Below are 14,576 nucleotides of genomic sequence, written 5' to 3'. Positions count from 1 at the left end.
GGAAAATTGAGGCCCAGAGAGAGGAAGCCACTTACTCACCCGTGACCAAGCAGCGAGTTAGTGGCACAGTGAGAGCAGAGTCCAGGTTGTCCTACCCGAAGCCTGTGTTCTTTACCATCATGTGACTCACTTGAAAATAGGGGTCTGACCCTAGAGCTTTGCCTCAGATTTCTACCTGGAAGGGGCCTGATTTGATAGAAGGTGACTTTTTTGAGGGATCCTTCATGGGATTGTTGGAGACATCATTTTAAGGCACCAGGACCCAAGATGTTAACTAGACTACACTTTGATTGGCATTATCTATCTATTAACAACTAATGGCCGGTGAGGGGACCAAATCAGCTTGAGCCTCTTGTGTGTTCATCCATCCATCCATCCACCCATCCATGCACACAAACTTCTGTTCATCCACCCAAACTTCTATCCATCCATCCAGCCAGCCAGCCAGCCACCTATCCATTCAATCATTCATCCACCCATCCCACCTTCCATCCATTCATCCATCCATCCATCCAATCATCCATCCATCTATTCATTCAATCATTCATCCACCCGTATAAGCTTCCATCCATTCACCCATCCATCCATCCACTCACCCATCTATTTATCCAACAAACATTTGGTGGGTGCACCTGTGTGCCAGGCACCTTGCTAGAACCTGAGAGTCTGGAGATGATCAGACGCACAAAACAGAATATCTGGAGCAACTAGTGAAGAAAATTCAGCGGCACAGGAGGCTTCTCAAAAACACCAGAGATAAACACAGGTAGATGAAGGGTGACCTGACAGGAATCAAGCCCCCAGAATTCCAGGCCCAGCTCTGTCGTTTGCTTGCTGAGGGATCTTGGATAGGCCCCTTCCATTCTGTCTTTGCCATGGCTTCTCTTCCATAGACTAAGAGTGTTGGACTAGCTCAGAGGGGCAGGTGGATCCTGTACAGAGAAGATCTCTTGGATGAGTAGTCCTTTGAGCAGGAGGTTGTGAAGCTCCAAGGGGGCAGGGCACAGGAGTTCCCTTGGTTTACAGCAAAAGGATGAGGACCAGAAGATTCTGGAAGAATAAGGAAGAGGAAAAGAAGGGTGGGGAATCTGCTCCAGCTCCACCCTGCACTCTGGATCCTCAAACCATTGCTCTACTTTTCCTTACCTGCCTGTGGGTCTCCTAGACCTGGGATCTCTGATTCCAGGTAACTGACAAAGCCCCTGTCCCTTTGTCCTCCATTCCCCACTTCCCAGCCCCTGCCTCCCCGCAGCTGTGATAACCCACACGTAGCACTCTGCCCTCTGGAATTTATTTTAAGGTCTTGGCTTGTTTATTTATTTTATTTAGAGATTTCTCGGTGCTTTGTGGGGAGGAAAATTCGAATGGGGTGATTATGAAATACTATTTCACCTCGCTGTTCATTCACAACAAACAAAGAGAAATGATTGGTGATTAAAAATGCATTCTCTCTGCTTGTTTTCTTTTGTTTTACCATTATGGAAATATTATAAATACTGAATACTAATCTAGACCTCGGGGACCTCACAGACCTTCCAGAAACCAAGGCTCCTGCTCTTCCCTGGGGCAGCCTCATGCTGTCCTCTGGGGCCCCAAAATATAGCTCAAACCCTCCCCGGAGGGTTCCAGGCCAGGAGACTCCATGACTCAGTCCTCACTGGACAGAGATTGAAGTCTCCCACTTCTTTGTCCTGGTTCCTCGCTTTGGCAGAAATAGTCAAGGAGAGCAGAGCCGTGGATATGCAGAGCTCTTGATTAGTCCAAAAGTTGTGATCATAGAGTTTTATCCCCAGAGTCCAGCACCTGAACCCCCATTCCCTGCTCCACCACTTCTTGGCTGTGTAACTTGGGCATGTGGCTTCACCTTTCTGAGCTTCCGTTTCTTCCTCTGGTTGCTGGGGGTGAAAATGGTACCCACCTCATAGGATTGCTTTGAGGATTAAATGGGGTCATAACATCTTATCACAGGGCCTGGCAAACAGAAGTGCTCAATGAATGTTGGCTTCTATCTCAATTAATTTCCCTTTCCCTCTTCCCGTCTCAGTTTCTCCCTCTGGAAAGTGAGAATGCTGCCCTCTAAGTTCCCCCCAGCTCCGGTGGGCGAGGCTTCTGCCTCCAGGATGAGCGGCAGTGGGGACATCCTCACGCATCCTGACTTTCTCTGAGACCTTGGCTGCTTCCCGGGAAGACAGCCTGTACCTGCTCGGGAGGCCTCCGAGTCAGAGCCTGCTTCCCGTGGCCTCTTTTTGAGCCACAAACCTGGCTCTTCCCCCGCTTCCGATCACAAACAGATAAGAGTCCGAGGGCCTGATCCAATTCCAAAGCGTTACACCAAGTCCAGATAAACAGTGAGTTCCGTGGTGTCCGCGTTCCTTTTATCTTTCACTTTATTTAACCAAATTAACTGCTCTCCATGTCCCCGGCGTGTGAGTGTCTCTCTCTGTCATATAAAATACAATCACGCTTGCTTGCTACATGTTTCAGATACTTTATCATTAACATCAATTCCAGCCAAATTAGGAGTTTCTCCCAACATAATTGCCCTTCCCATTATCCAGCACTTTATTTTTTCAAAGCACTTTCCGACCATTAATTAGTTAACCCTTAGGACGCCCCAGAGCCGACGCTCAATGTCACCCTCCCTGTCTCCCAGCTGGGAAGGAGGGTAGGGAGGGGTCAGGTGCTTTGTTGGAAGTCACCCTGGATGTGGGGGCTGGAGGCTGGGGTGGGACCTTGGGAATCCTCCCTCTAGACTCAAACCCTCTGTCTGGGCTGGGTCCAGGCCTGGGCTGCAACCGACTTTCATCTGATCTGAGCTGGCGGAGGGGCTGGGGGTCCCCAACACCTTTAAATGCCCTCACTCCTGATTCCCTCTATGGCTCACCAAAGGAAGCAGGGAGCAGAATGGAAGATTGGCTAGGTAGTGGCATCTCCTTTGCTGTGGGGAGCCAGGACAAAGGAAAGAGAATAAGACACCCATCGGACAAAGGGACAAGCAGGTGCCATGTCTATAGCCCAAACCGTTTATTTTTTCCCGCTACCAACAAACACCCATTGAGTGCCCCAAAGGTGCCAAGTAACAGACGTCCCTCCTCCAGAATGTCCAGTAGGCAAAGCGCCTTTGGCGTATGGTTACGGTTGCTAACAACCCAAGGGAAGACTTGGGGGTGGTTTGGAAAATTGAATCTCTTGGGCACCCGTTCCAGAAGTGGCTGTGGCTACCAACTGGGGCCCAGCTCCCTCCATAATTCTGCCAACACTTTGTCCTTTCCTAGTTAGGTGCGGCCACAGTCTTGGTCCTGAGCTAGGTGGACAACCTAAAACTTTGGAACAGACGTCCTGGGAAGATTCAGGGGGCACCATATGGGGAAAACAAAATGATTTATTTCTTGGACAGGGTTCTGGCTTGTCAAGATGAACTCTGCTTGTGGCTGCTAGGGACACACTGTCGAACCACCAATATTTTACATTTACGGCCTCTCCATAGTCCTAACTTCTTTAATGATTTTTTTGTCTTTAAATACACGAGCTGGCTCCCACAGGGACATTGCCAGGAACCTTCAGAGAGGTTTTCCAAGCTGCTCGTTAACTCAGAGCCCCGTGAGTTTCACAAGCTTTTCTTAGTTTCAGCCACTTTCCTTCCTTTAGGTTGCCTTGATGCTGCGGCCACACGTGCTAAGGCAGCCTTGCAGATAGAAACCAGCTACCAGCCTGGGAGCTTTCCCCTGCCCTCCCCACTCTTGTCCCATGCTACCACCCTGTGAAATCACGATGTAGGGAGCTTTTTCAACCCAAGGAATAGACTCGCCAGGACAGCAGAGACCACACTGACCATTTGCTGTCTGCAGTCTGGTACCCTGGGGTCTGAATCCCAGCTCTGACACTTAATAGCAGTTTGACCTTGGGCAAGGTAACCTCTCTAAGCCTCAGTTTTTCAATTGTCACGTGGAGTTGCTGCGGAGGAGGCTGAGTGAGATAAAGCATGGGAGGGTCCTCGCACAGCGCCTGGCCTGTCGTGGGTGCTCAGTGGATGTGAGCTATCATTTTGGTCAAGGAGCAGATTGTAGCCTTTATTATGACTTTCATTCTTCCACTCTCCTGCCTTTCATTTTGTCTCCATCTAATTTCTTTCAGGATCTGAGTCTGAATATGTAAGCAAGCTGACGTGATCAGACATCACCCTAGTCCTCCAGCTCTTCCTTTCACAGAGCAGAACAGGCATAGAAAGGCGGCAAGATCTAGTTGGCCCCAAGCCCCTGACCAGCTGCCCCAGATGTGTTGCCTTCCACGTGGCCCTCATGCTTCAAGCCCAGCTCCACTGCCAGTTGCCGCAAGCACCATGAGAACAGGGTGATGTCTGGCCCGTCCAGCATTGTCTCCCCGGCTCCTGTCCGAGTGCCTGGCACATGGCACCCGCTCCACAGATACCAGTGAATACCTGAATTGTCTGTGGAGCTGCGCTCTTCCTTCTGGGCTGGGATTTTCTTTTTTTATCTCTTTGAAACTTCTGGAACTCTGTGCAAAAATAGGTAATAGTTCAAGACTGACAAAAGCCATGAGGGACGCTTTCCTCACTGCCCCTACCTTTATAGCTTCATTAAAAAGGAAGACCTGGGGCGGGCCCAGTGGCATGATGGTTAAGTTCGCACACTCTGCTGCTGCGGCCCAGGGTTCACCAGGTTCGGATCCTGAGCATGGACTTACGCACCGCTTGTCAAGCCAGGCTGTGGTAGGCGTCCCACATATAAAGTAGAGGAAGATGGGCATGGATGTTAGCTCAGAACAAGTCTTCCTCCAAAAAACAGAGAAAGATCTTATTCATTCTCCCCAACCAATGATTTTCCTGCAACCATGCGTTCATTTATTCATTTATTCACTCAACAAATACCTACTGAGTGTTGAGTGCAGCTGACCTGGGTTTGAATCTTGACTCTAACATGTACTACCTGGGAGAACTTAGGCACACGGCTTAACCAAGCTGATCCCGGGATTTCTCATCTGCAAGAGGGGGTAGGACTGCACAGCTTGCAGGTCTGTTTTGAGGAGTTGATGAGGCATAAGGAATGCCCAGCATTTAGCACAGTGCCTATCACATAGCAGGCCCTACATAAATGGCACAGATTTTTATTACGGGCAGAACTCAGTGTTAGGACCACAGGAGGTGCAGTTGAATTTGAGTCTGTCCTGTAAAGCTCTCAGTCGTGGATAAAAGTTTCTGTAGGACCATTAGCCAATTTTGGTTCCTGAATAACACAATCCTGAAGTTTTATGACATGTTAGCATTATAGAGCACTCAACTGGAGACGGTGTCTCCTGCAGGATTGCTATTGTCTTTTCACATGAGAAAATCAAAACTCAGAGAGGTTGTGTGGTTTCTTCAGGTGGCGGGGCAGAGCCATGTGGCCAATCTAAGAACCTCACACTCCATTTCTAGCACCTTCCTCTACCACTCCCCTACTCTGCATTACACCCTGCCCCTAACTCCCCATCCCTTGGTGATACCTTTTATTTTCATTTTTTAAAGATTGGCACCTGAGCTAACAACTGTTGCCAATCTTTTTTTTTTTTCCTGCTTTTTCTCCCCAAATCCCCCCAGTACATAGTTGTATATTTTAGTTGTGGGTCCTTCTACTTGTGGCATGTGGGATGCCACCTCAACGTGGCCTGATGAGCTGTGCCATGTCCGCACCCAGGATCCAAACCAGAGAAACCCTGGGCCGCTGAAGCGGAGCGTGCGAACTTAACCACTCGGCCACAGGGCCGGCCCCAATGATACCTTTTATTTACAGGTGCAGCCTGGGGCCTTCTCTGGCACCCTTGAATGGTCAACTGGCACTCTATGGGGCTGAGATGCCCCCACACAGGCCCGCCATTACAGATGGGTTATGCTATAGACCCCAGCAATGCCACTTCTGTGACAGCAACAGCGGAAACTGCCCGTCCCCAGGCCCAGCATTTCCCAATGATACTGAGGGAGGATGAACAACCCAGAGGGTTAGAAAAAGAAGGATCAGATTTGGCCTTACTTGCCCCATGGCTGCCCTCACAAAGACCTGTTGAGACCTTTGCCTAGCATCCCTGAGTCCTGGCACTGAATTGGGGAGCCCTCCCAAGCAGTCCCAGCAGCCCTGCCCAGAGCCTAGCACCACCTCGGCAGCCAAGGGACAGGCACCTTTCCAGGTGGGTCCTGTAAGTGATGCTGGGCCATGAGCAATGGTTAAGTAGGGTCATCCTGCTGGCCCTGAAGCCCCAGCCCGGTTCTACCGGGGACGTTGCTCCTCCTCCTCCCACCAGTAGCTGGCAGTTAGTGGGGCTCAGCCTGTGGCAGGCCCTGTGCTAAGGGCTTTGACTTACAGAATCTGATTTAAGCCTCATTCTGCCCCTTGAGAGAGAGTCTGGATCATTCCCATTTCACAGATGGCCAGACTTAGAGAGCTGGCTAAGGCTTAGAAAGGCTCTGTGTTTCCAGCACCAGGGACTATGCCTGGCAGGTACATAGCAGACACTTGATAAACATTTGTGAGATAAATAAAAACATGACCAAGGGAGCGAATAAATGAAAGGTAATAACTCCTATTAATCAGGAGGACTACCACGCTCCAGCCACATTCTTCAGAATGTCCATACGTCAGCTTGTTTACTCCCTGCAGCCATCCTGTGGGTAGGTACCATCATCATCACCTCCACACACGCAAATTAAGACCCAAGGAGATTAAGAAGCCCCCTTGGGGGCACACAGGTAGCAGGCAGCAGGGCTGGTTGTTGAACCTGGGCAGCCTGGCTGCAGAGACTGCATTGTTACTCCTCTGCACCATAGAGGGGTAAACGAACGGGCGGGTGGTGGATGAGGGAGTGGGGGTCCCGGAGCTCTGCTCTGGAGCGTCTCTCTCTGCCTCTGCAGCACTAGTGTTCCCAGCCCTCATCCAAACTAGAGGAAGCGTTTCCTCTAAGTCCTGACCGCTCTCCCCGGCACCTTCCCACCGTTACCTACACAGGGAATTAAGACTCAAATCCTCGTTTGACACGATGCAGGAGGATGCTAAGTACTTAAGCGCTAATTAATTAGTGAGCTGTACCCGCCGCCACCAGCCACTGGAGGAAACCTCAAACAGACCCCCAGAGCGCCAGTGCCCTCCCTGCCATGGAGGCCAAGGCACCAGCCAAGCACAGAAAACAGAGAGGAAGGGGCCGCACGGGCAGCCCCAGGCCCAGCCTCTGGAGAGAAGGGGTTCCAGACAGCACTGACCCCTGCCTTCTGGTCCTCAGAAACTTGTGGGAGCTGGAGTTCTGGAACCCGTCATGGCCGGGGCTCTGGATGTGACTCTCCCATGATGGACAATCCTGGGTTTGTCTGACTTTGCAACAGGCTCTCAAGGCAAGGCAAGGATCTGCCTCATATTGCAGGCAGTTTCTGGGCCCTTTAGACAAGAGGGAAACCAGCTGGAATGTGTTTTTCAGGGGCTGGGCCAAGGGGCCACCAGGCCTCCCAACACAGGTAGGCAGGGACCCCCTAAAGCGGGCTTCACCAAGGGAGCGCTGGCTGAAGATTTGGCTCTCTCCACCTCTCTTGTACTTGGTCCTACCATCTGTGGCTGCCCAAGGTCAATCTCCCAGATGGGGCAGGTGGTAATTGAAAGCTGGGGCTTTGGAGCCTCACTGGGTTTGACTCCCCGCTCTGCCACATCCTAGCTACATGACCATGTGCAAGTCAGTTTCAGAGCCTCAGTTTTCTCAGCTGTAAAATAGGACTCACAGTTCCCCACAGGCCTGTCATGGGGATAAGTGAGGTGATACACAAAAGCACCTTGTAGGGTGCCTGGTGCATGGCTGTCCCTCAATAAAAGGTGGTAGTAGTGGTAATAGATGTCATCATCATCGTCATCATCATCATCATCATTGGAATCTTCCCACTTGACTCTCAATTCTTGGAGCCCTGTAGGGTGGCCAATCATTCTGGTTCCATCAAGAGGGTCCCAGTTTGAGCAGTGAAGGTCCCCTGTCATGAGAAAACCCACAGTGCACAGCAAACTGGGACAGTCAGTCAAATTCCCTGTTGCCCTAAAGAGGATGGAGGGGGGCAGGGAGACCTGGCATTGTTAGGCACAACTGCTCTCCATAAGGCCTTCCCCAAGTCAGGACGTCCTCTGATCCTGGGCCCTGAAGCCCCCTCCCTGGGGGTGGCTAGACTTGGGAAGGACCAACAGGGGCATCTGGAGTCCTGGGCAGAAACTGTGGGTGGCAGCGTCCCAGGCCCTGGGGCAGTAGCTCTGATAATATTCTGCCTGCGTCAGCTCTGGGGCCCCACCTCCTGCAATATTTGCTTAACAATCAGCCCAGAAACAGCATTGTTCAGGAGAAAAATGAAAAACATTAGGCTGGGGCTTGTTGTTTTTCTTTGCTGTCCAAATTCCTCTGGGCCCTTGGGAGGGGAGACGGTATCTCGGGCGCCACCACCTCAAGGACAGGCAGAGGCAGGAGCTGGGATGCCCAGGTTCTTTCTCCACCTCTACCCTGGGAGCGGGGGGAGGTGGGACACGTCCTCAGTGTCCCCAGGTGCTCAAAGTGGGATCTTCAGATTGGGAGCTGAGGAAGACAGGGGGATACCTGGTTAAGCTAAAATAGCTATCACGTCATATACTTTTATTGAGGTCTCACAACCTGCCAGGAAGGAAGTCTCGTCCCCATTTTACAGATGAGGAAGTTGAGGTTTGGAATGCTCACAGAGCCAACATCAAAAGCAAGGCCAGTCTCCGGAGGTGAGAGAGGGAACTGCTATTTGGCATCTCAGAGGAGCCAGGGTCTTCCCAGAAACGGGCCTTCTCTTTAAACGTGTGTTTGCTCATTAAACACCTTTATCGAGGGCTGAGGAAGTGGCTGGAGGAATGAGACGAGGGGGGGTTGCCCCTTTCTCCAGAACTCTCAGGCCAGCACCCACTTTCCCCGACCCCAGCCAGGAGGAGGCCAGAGCCTTGACAGGTCCGCCCCCAACCCAGGCCCCACGTAGGCAGCCCCGGGCCCCAGCCCTCTCCCCCGCCATGCCCAGGAGGAGGAGGGCTGGAGGCGGGCCTGGCTCACCTGCCAAGGCTGGCGGCTTGGCATGTAAATGGGCGTGGGGCAGAGACTGAATGTGCCCGGGGAGGGGTGCAGGCAACCAACGCAGGCCAGGCAGGGCCAGGCTGGCTGCTGGGCCGATGCTCCTGGAGCCCCTCTGTGTTCTGGATTCTTTAAATGCATCACCTCCTGTGAGCTTCACAGAAACCCACCCCCCCCTCCCGGGGTCAACTCGTCCTCATCCATGTGTCCTGGGAAGAGAAGGAAGGAAACGGAGGCTCCGAGAGGAATCGCTGGCTTAAGGTCGCATAATGGCAGAGCTTGAAGACAGGCTTGTCTGACTCTGGACTTGGCGTAACCTGGGTCGGCGCCATGGTGTTAAGAGACTGCTCTGGGGTCAGGCCTCTCGGATTCCAGTCCTGACTCTCTCACTCTCAGCTGTCACGTAAATTATGTCACTGGTCTGTGCCTTTGTTTCTTCATCTGTAAGATGGGGCAATGACACAACCTCCTCACAGTGTTGTCCTGAGGGCTCAGTGAAACAGTCCGGGCATATAGGAAGTGTTTGACAGAAGGTGGCCATTGCTGTCACTGCCTGTAGTTGGAGTAATGACTTTATTACTTTATGACTCAGGCTGCCTCTTTGAAAGGAGAAAGGCTGGCCAGGGTTCCCCCAGGGCTGAAGGCTCAGTGGGCTCCTGTATCACACTTGAACCTGGTCCTCTATCTGTTCCCCACCCCCATTCCTTGGAAGGATCCTTTTCATCCTCAGCCCCCAGTTCTGGCCCATTCTAAATGCCCTGGTCTTGCCAGGACCACTCAAGACTGCTTGCCCATGGCCTGAGCAAGTGGCTCCCAGTGGAGCCCTGCCCTCACAGGTGCCTGCCACCATTCGCTGATCCACAGTGCGGACAGGGCACCCTGGCCTGAGACTGGGGCCTGGGTTCTCCCCGCAACTAGTTCTCAAACTTAGGCAAGCCCCTCCCTGGTTCCGGGCCTCAGTGCTCCCATCAGGAAGATGAAGACAAGACTGCAGGAGCCCCACGGGTCCCCAGAGGCTGAGATCTGGAAGCCCCAGACTCTCTGAGCTGAGGAAGGAAGGGCAGTAAATCCAGCTGCCCTCAGGCTCCCCTGGACCTCTGCAGCCTCCTCCTAACTGGCCCCAGGCTGGTCCTGCCCTCCTGCTGGCCACGCAGCAGCAGATCTGAGCTCGCTCCCCATCAAAACCCATCAAAGGCTCCCCGGAGCCTGTAGGATCTGGTCACTCCTTCACATGACTCACCAGGGCTCGCCTTGTGTGGGCCAGCACCCTTTCCAGGCTTGCCCTCTCCTCTCTCCTCCTCAGCTCCCCCTGCTCTGCTCCAAGCACCCCCTCCCCCCGGCCCCGGCCTCCCCCGCCTTCTGCTTTCCCTCGGAAGTGCCTTCCGTGTGGTCTTTACTCTGGCCTTCACTGGGCACTGCATTCCTGGGAACGCTCTTCCTGCCTGCCCCCTGCCCCTACCCCTCCGTTGTCAGGTTTCAAATGAGACAGCACTTCCTTGGCCACCTGCCTCAGCCTTGGCTACATGTCCCTCCTCTAAGCTCCCAGAAACCCCTGCTTTTCCGGAGCATATGATCACCTGGTCCCTGCCCTCGAGGAGCTTAGAGTCTGGGCGTGGAAATGCAGCAAACCGCCTTCATTCAGTGCATTCTTCATCCAACAAGTATTTATTGAGCACCTACTGTGAGCCACTCAGGGCTGAGCCTGAGGTGCCTGCTCCCCCAGGGACTAGAGACCTGGGGGCCCCCCGAGGGCGAGAAGGTGGGGCTCGTGCTATTTAGAGAAGGGCTGTAGGGATGTATGGTATGCTCTCCCTCCCTCACAGGCCTGAGAGCACCCACAAGGCCGGGACCATGTGTTCATAATTTTTTCTCTCCTCCTACCCCATAAAGCCCAGCACAGGGCTTGGCACACAGGAAGGGCTCAATCAACTGGGCTGAAGACGACTGAACGATGACGTGGTCTCCTCCATTAGGGCCTTGTGAGTTCTGGGTGGGAAAGGGAGACTGTTGTGGGGCTACTGCAGTCAGAGAGGGCTTCCTGGGGGAGGTGGCAGGAGCAGGGCCTTGAAGACTGTGGAGGCTCAAAAGTTAGAAGGGAGGAGGGCAGATACTTTCCAGGTGGTGGGGGCTGGGAGGCCAGGAGGTGGGAGGAGCAAGGGGTGTGGAGTTGAAAACAGGGTGGGGGTAGGCGGGGGCATCAATATAAACCTTAGGGGTGAGGGTCCTGTCTGTGAATTACATTTAGGAAAGACCCAGGCTGCCCGTCTAGCCACCACCATGCCTGGGACCCTCTAAGTCCTGCTCTGGCTGGGGGCCACTGGGAGCTCCGGTTCTTGTGTGCAGGGAAGCCAATGCCTGCAGTCAAAGACGTTGGTGCCCTGCCCCCAGCCCCAGAGCATGGGGAGTGCCCTGGGCAGGGCTTGCCCAGGCCTGGCACTCAGGCTGCGCCCTCTGCCCTGGGACGTCCTGTACCAAGGAGGACCTAATAAAGGGACAAAGGTCCTCATGGCGGGTTACGGGCACCCCAGCTCAGCCCTGGCAACTGGCCCAGGCTTGTGTGCATCAGGAGCCCCCACTCTCAGCCCTGCCACCTCAGATCCCAGGGCAGAGAGGGAAGAAGCAGGGTCCTGGGTCTGTTTCCCTCGGGGCAGGGCCACCCAAGTTGCGTGAGGACAGGATGCTGCTTGGCAGGTGCTCTCCACCTGGCAGAGCATAGACAGGAGGCAGGAGGCAGAGTGCTTGCGAGTCTGGACCCTGGAGTCCAGCAGTCTTGAGTTCAAATCCTGACTACCCCAACCAGCTGTGTGATCTTGGGCAAACGACTTGATCTTTCTGAGCCTCCGTTTCCTCATCTCTGAAGAAAATGGGGTTAAGAATAACACCTATTATTCGTGATTCATTGAGAAAATGCCTGAAAACACTTACCTCAGAGCCTAGCACAAAGTAGCTGCTCACTAAATGGTAGCAGTTGCTTGCTGTTATTTGAAGAGAGGGACTGACAGATGGACACCACAGCTTGGTCTTGGGCCCTCTCTGCAGGTCCTGGTGAAAAGGAAGCAGCTCCGAGATACTTGTAGAGACGGGAGGCTGCATCCTCTCCCCAGAGGTGCCCCAGGGAGTCGTCCAGGGATGGGGGTGATGACAGTGCCCATGGATGCTCATGGGGTGGGGGTAGGGGTGGCCGCACGGAGGTCTGCTCTGCCCAGCACAGGACATGGGCTTCTGTATCTCTGAATCAGGGCGTGGAGGCACTCAGCTGTTAGAAAGTGGACTCAGGTTTTATTATGGCTGAATGTTATCATCCTTGATAAGAACCAGATTAAAAGGAGGGAGGGAGAGGCGGGGGTGGGAAGCAAAGTGCAGCGTTGGTCCTGCTGAGCAAGCCCTCTGGTCAGGGCCTGGCCAGGACCCCGGAGCCAAGCCCCTTCCTGGGGGACACTGGGAGAGGCAGAGCCTGCAGACACTGGCGAGTGAGCTGCCAGGCACCTGCCTGGTGGAACAAGGGGCAGGGACTTCAAAAGCTGAGGGCTCCTGCCGGGGGACACAGTCTCCCATCCGGTCCTCTCCAATGACAGCCATTGCCAGGGGCTGCCCACTGAAGTGATCCAGCCTGCCAGCCTCAGTTTCCCCATCTGTAAACCATGTTAATTACTGCTCCTACTCCAAGGTTCAGGGTGAGGATGAAGTGAAGTAGGCGGGGCACCTGCCACACAGAAACGCTCCTCCCCATTCCTGCCAAGTCCTTCTAAACAACAACCAAGGCCCTGTTTTGCCTGCGTTGTCCCTGGTCCCTTTCCCTCCCCCTCCCACTGTGATGGGGGCCTGGCCGTGGGACCTGCTGGCCCTCTGCCCCATTCTTTCCAAAGTCTCCTGACCCTTCACCACTGTGGGAGGCAGCAGGCCCAACAGTCCCATTTTTCAGATGGGGAAACTGAAGCCTCGAGAGGGGTAGTGGCTTGCCCAAGACCAGAGTCGGAATCGAGGGGTCCAAGTTCTCTGTCCATTTCCTCCTTCTCAGCCAGCCTCCCTGCCCCTTTGACACGTGGCAGGGGTGGGGGCCTGGCCTAGAAGAGCCCCAGACAGCTGGGGTGTTGGGCTGGGTTGGCTGTGGGGCCCTCAGCCCCCAAAGGTATCTCTGCCCAGGGGACAGGACTCCCCGGGACGGCCCCGTGGCATTCCTTGCCATCAGGGAAGGCTATAAAAAGCAACGCTTTTCAGCCCCAGAATGTGACCTGTGCGAGTTCACAGAATCCAGAGAAAAACGAGATAACCTTGAGGAGGCCTGACCTTCAGGAGTGGTGGGGACAAGAAGGGGGTACCCCCCAGGCAGTAGCTTGGCCTGGGTTTGGGATGGGGCAGGGGGCATGGTGTAGAATGAAAAACAGAGCTTCTTGATGGTAATTAGGATAATAATAATTATTATTAATAATAATTGATTTTATTACCATCATCATCACGATCAGAGCCACTGAGTATTAGGGGCTGGCCATGGGCTGGCCCTGTGCATTGACCCCTGAGTCCTCCCAACTCCCAATGTGGTAGATGCCTTTTATTAGCCCATTTGACAGACCCGGGAACTGAGGCTCCAAGGCCACCAAGAACTGATCCAAGGTCACAGCCAGAAAGAAAAGGAACTGAGTTAACGCCACCCTCGCAGCACTTCCCTCAATACACTCTAGCCACAGTGCCTTATTTCAGCTCTTCCAACACTCTGGGCTCTTCTTGCTGCAAGACCTGCACACAGGCTCTTCCCTCTGACTCAAGGGCTTGTCTCTTCTCTCTCCACCTCCCCAGCCTTCAGATTTAGCTGCAGTATCACTTCCTCAGACAAGCCTTCCCAGACAACCTCATCTATTCATTCGTTCATTACATATTTATTGAGCAACTACTATGCACCAAGCTCTGTTCTGAGTGCTGGCAACACAGCAGTGAACAGAACTGACCGAAACCTCTATCCTCGAAGGGCTGACATCAAGTGGCTCGCTGAACTCTGAGCTTCTCTAGCCAGGAGATGCTGTTCCTCCCTGCCCAAGACATTGCTGCATGTGAGAGGGAGGTGGGGCGCAGGATAATCCTGGCATAGTATCCCAATACGTCAATTTCTTTCTTAAATTTGGGCGGGGATGCATTATCTTTTATCTGAGCAACACAGATCCATTATGGGATAGCACCTCAAACTTAGGTAAACTTTTTAAGAGAAACAAGCCTAAGGAGGCCCCTGGGGCTGCCCGTGGGGCCCATCTGGCTGGGGGCTGCTCTTAGTGGCACTTACTTTGGGGAAGAAGGTTTGAGACATCGTGCCCCAGAGATTGAGCGGTCCCGGCCTGAGACAGCCAGGCGTGCAAAGGCCTGGGCCTGAGTTCCCCTGGCTAACCCCAGAGCTGGGGAGATCTGAAGGATATTGGAGTCAGGAGCCCAGGTTCAGGTCAGGCAGGACTCCCATCCTGCCTGCGATGTGAGCCACCTCGCCTCTCTGGGTCTTC

The sequence above is a fragment of the Equus asinus genome, chromosome 5 (genome assembly GCF_041296235.1).
Source record: "Equus asinus isolate D_3611 breed Donkey chromosome 5, EquAss-T2T_v2, whole genome shotgun sequence".
NCBI classification, from domain to species: Eukaryota; Metazoa; Chordata; class Mammalia; order Perissodactyla; family Equidae; genus Equus; species Equus asinus.
The sequence above is the reverse complement of the archived record's forward strand: the minus strand, read 5'-3'. Positions refer to the sequence as shown.